Raw genomic sequence first — 4980 nt, forward strand, 5'->3', positions numbered from 1 at the left:
TTTTAAATTTTTTTCTTTTGGCCTAACTTACCTTTTCTTGACATTTGTTAATTTGACAAAGCTGTCTATGCTCTCCCTCTTCTTTTACTTTTTTTTTTAACTTTGTTTATTTACCACCTATAATTTCTATGTCTGTTTTTTTAATGGTTATCCTTAATGGTTTTAGCCGCGCATATTTAGCTTTTGGGAAAATAAACAAAACAATACAAATGATAACAAAGCGAGGCTATTTACTGAGAGCATGTATTAGCAGGGGAATTGCCCCATCATTTGCTTTTGGCCAAGATTTAAAGCCAAGCAGTGGAGAGGAAAAGTTTTATAATGAAAACGAAAGTTTCAGGTATGCTCTGATTAGAGGTTGCTCGCATGGGGAAGCTAGAAGAAAATCTGACTAAAAATGAGTTACGTGAATGGTTTGGAAGGCATATTTGGTTTTTGCTGGTGGATCCCTGAGTTGGTGGACAAAATATAGGAAACTGGTAGTCACTGATTAAGTCACGACAATTCTGGGCCAATTGCTGAAAGGTTGTGAATTGGTACTAGGTTGGTGTTGTAGAAATGTAGGTCTGTGCTCTTGCATCATATATGCCCTGGTTACTGTCTGTTGATCTGTTCAATCTCTCACTGTCTTTCTTACAACGTCTTAGACCATTCAATATCTCTACCAACCTCTCCATACAAAATAAGGCTTGAGTACATCTTAATTAACCAGCACACTAAATTTCTTCCATCTTCCTTGACATAATTCTCTAGAACTTAGTTCTATATTCTTAAAAATAAAATTTTGTATCATTTTATATGCAGAAGCAGTTAATGAAATAAGTCAATACATGTTAAAATATTTTGGGCTTACCACTGCTTTTGCATCCCATTGATTTCTTCTCATTTTACCTTCCCTCTGACTTACATGTTATGATTTGAAGATGGTACAATCTCTTATTCCTTGATTATCTAGAAATGCTTTTATGTGGTCATTTGCATTTGGATAATTGTTCAGGAGGATACAAAAAATTTTCATTGGCAGTTATCTGTCTCTTAGTATTTTTAATATATTACTCCATTGTGCCTGGACATTATTGTGGATAAGAAGTCTGCTGTAAGACCACTGAGGAAAAATTGTCTTTTACTTATGGTGCAACTGAAGGTTTTATATTTATCCTTTATCCTTGATGCTATTTTGTTTAAAGATTTTATTTCTTTATTTGAGAGAGAGAGAGAGAGAGAGAAAGCAGGAGCAGGAGCAGAGGGAGAAGCAGACTCCCCACTGAGCAGAGAGCCGGACATGGGACTCGATCTCAGGACCCTGAGATCATGACCTGAGCCAAAAGCAGACGCTTAACAGACTGAGACACCCAGGCGCCTTGCTTTTGTTTTTCTAAATGTGGATTTGTTCTTATTTATCCTGAGCAATACTTGGTGTTAGTTTTTAATGTAATGGATTTATGTTATGTTCAGTTTTGGAAACTTCTCAGCCATTGTCTTATTAAATATTTGTTCTGTATTATTTCCAGTATTTGTTTTTCTTAAATTGGTTTTAAATTTATGTTGAGGCATCTTAATCTCTGTTTTTATGACTCTTTAATATATTTTATCTGTTTTGCGCTTCATTTTGTGTTACTTCCTCAGCACAATTTAGTTACACTTTGCTATACCCCTTTGGAGTCCTCATAGACTTTATATATTATGATTTCTTTTTCTTTCAACAAGTAATATTTTATTTCCAAGTTTTCTAAATTGTTTATATTCACCTACATTTGTTTTATTTTGCTTCATTTTGTTTCAAATATATTTCTAGACTATTTTTCCTTGGGTTATATTTTCTGAGGATTCCAAGAGTAGTGGTGTTAAATAAGTCTAGACTATTGTGTTATTTTAATCTCCTCTGAAATCTTGTGATTATTGCTGTTCTTAGGTTTTTTTTTTTTTTTGGTAGAATTCTATTTATTCAAGTGTTTTGGTATTTTATGCTCCAGGTGCACACTCACACAAACTCTGTTTCTCTCTATTTCTCTATCTCTCATTTTTTAGTGGTATTGGGATTGCTTCTACCTGGTCCCTGGGACTCTGGTCTATAATCAGGTCTTATTTTAGAAGTTTGAGGAATTTACACCATGGGAATAGTTCCAAAATCCAGGAATCCAAGCATGGAGAGTTTGTCTCAGTTTCTGGTTGGGAGGTTGGCTCTGTATCCTCGTGCCTCCCCAAGCAAATTGCTTCATGCTAGGCAGAGCCCCCATACCAGATATTTTTTCCCTCCTTTATGTGCAGGATGGAAAGCCCCACTCTGGCAACTGGTTTCCAGCAGAGTTTGGCTCTTTTCCCAGTATTTACCCCAAATACATTCAGTCTTTCCTGCTCCACAGAAGTTAGACTCTAGCAGCTTCTGACTGCTTCCAGATCTAGAATCCAATAGGCCATCAGATTCAATTCTGATTATTTTATCCAATTCTTTTCAACTTCTTGAACTTGGAGATATTTATCTTTTTTCATCATTTTTGAAAGTGAATTTCTTTAATATTTGCTTTTTTTAAAAGTTTTTTATTGTTATGTTAATCACCATACATTACATCATTAGTTTTGATGTAGTGTTCCATGATTAATTGTTTGTGCATAACACACAGTGCTCCACGGAGAATGTGCCCTCTTTAATACCCATCACCAGGCTAACCCATCCCCCCACCCCCATCCCTCTAGAACCCTCAGTTTGTTTTTCAGAGTCCATTGTCTCTCATGGTTTGTCTCCCCCTCCAACTTACTCCCCTTCATTCTTCCCCTCCTGCTATCTTCTTCGTTTTCTTTTTTTTAACATATGTTGCATTATTTGTTTCAGAAGTACAGATCTGTGATTCAGCAGTCTTGCACAATTCACAGCGCTCACCATAGCACATACCCTCCCCAATGTCTATCACCCAGCCACCCCATCCCTCCCACTCCCCACCACTCCAGCAACACTCAGTTTGTTTCCTGAGATTAAGAATTCCTCATATCAGTGAGGTCATATGATACATGTCTTTCTCTGATTGACTTATTTCACTCAGCATAACACTCTCCAGTTCCATCCACGTCGTTGCAAATGGCAAGATCTTATTCCTTTTGATGGCTACATAACATTCCATTGTGTATATAAACCACATCTTCTTTATCCATTCATCTGTCGATGGACATCTTGGCTCTTTCCACAGTTTGGCTATTGTGGATATTGCTGCTATAAACATTGGGGTGCACATACCCCTTCGGATTCCTACATTTGTATCTTTGTGGTAAATACCCAGTAGAGCAATTGCTGGATCATATGGTAGCTCTATGTTCAACTGTTTGAGGAACCTCCATACTGTTTTCCAGAGTGGTTGCACCAGCTTGCATTCCCACCAACAGTGTAGGAGGGTTCCCCTTTCTCCACATCCCCGCCAACATCTGTCGTTTCCTGACTTGTTAATTTTAGCCATTCTGACTGGTGTGAGGTGGTATCTCATTGAGGTTTTGATTTGGAGTTCCCTGAGGCCGAGCAATGTTGAGCACTTTTTCATGTGTCTGTTGGCCATTTGGATGTCTTCTTTGGAAAAATGTCTGTTCATGTCGTCTGCCCATTTCTTGATTGGATTATTTGTTCTTTGGCTGTTGAGTTTGAAAAGTTCTTTATAGATTTTGGATACTAGCCCTTTATCTGATATGTCATTTGCAAATATTTTCTCCCATTCTGTCGATTGTCTTTTGGTTTTGTGGACTGTTTCTTTTGCTGTGCAAAAGCTTTTTATCTTGATGAAATCCCAATAGTTCATTTTTGCCCTTGCTTCCCTTGCCTTTGGTGAAGTTTCTAGGAAGACGTTGCTGCGGCTGAGGTCGAAGAGGTTGCTACCTGTGTTCTCCTTTAGGATTTTGATGGACTCCTGTCTCACGTTTAGGTCTTTCAACCATTTGGAGTCTATTTTTGTGTGGGGTGTAAGGAAATGGTCCAGTTTCATTCTTCTGCATGTGGCTGTCCAATTTTCCCAACACCATTTGTGGAAGAGACTGTCTTTTTTCCATTGGACATTCTCTTCTGCTTTGTCAAAGATTAGTTGACCATAGAGTTGAGGGTCCGTTTCTGGGCTCTCTATTTTGTTCCATTGATCTATGTGTCTGTTTTTGTGCCAGTACCATACTGTCTTGATGATGACAGCTTTGAAATAGAGCTGGAAGTCCGGAATTGTGATGCCGCCAGCTTTACTTTTCTTTTTCAAGATTCCTCTGGCTATTCGGAGTATCTTCTGGTTCCATACAAATTTTAGGATTATTGGTTCCATTTCTTTGAAAAAAGTGGATGGGATTTTGATGGGGATTGCATTGAATGTGTACATTGCTCTAGGTAACATTGACATCTTCACAATGTTTGTTCTTCCAATCCATGAGCATGGAACGTTTTTCCATTTCCTTGTGCCTTCCTCAATTTCTTTCATGAGTATTTTACAGCTTTCTGAGTACAGATCCCTTGCCTCTTCGGTTAGATTTATTCCTAGGTATCTTATGGTTTTGGGTGCAATTGTAAATGGGATCGACTCCTTAATTTCTCTCTTCTGTCTTGTTGTTGGTATATAGGAATGCCACTGATTTCTGTGCATTGATTTTATATCCTGCCACTTTAGTGATTTCCTGTATGAGTTCTAGCAGTTTTGGGGCGGAGTCTTTTGGGTTTTCCACATAAAGTATCATATCATCTGCAAAGAGTGAGAGTTTGACTTCTTCCTTGCCAATTTGGATGCTTTTGATTTCTTTTTGTTGTCTGATTGCTGGGGCTAGGACTTCTAATACTATGTTGAATAGCAGTGGTGATAGTGGACATCCCTGCCGCATTCCTGACCTTAGGGGAAAAGCTCTCAGGTTTTCCCGATTGAAAATGATATTGGCTGTAGGTTTTTCACAGATGGCTTTCATGATATTGAGGTAGGTACCCTCTATCCCTATACTCTGAAGAGTTTTGATCAAGAAAGGATGCTGTACTTT

The sequence above is a fragment of the Callorhinus ursinus genome, unplaced genomic scaffold, assembly GCF_003265705.2.
Source record: "Callorhinus ursinus isolate GAN/ISIS: 27379988/994484 unplaced genomic scaffold, GSC_fseal_2.0 scaffold12, whole genome shotgun sequence".
Lineage (NCBI taxonomy): Eukaryota > Metazoa > Chordata > Mammalia > Carnivora > Otariidae > Callorhinus > Callorhinus ursinus.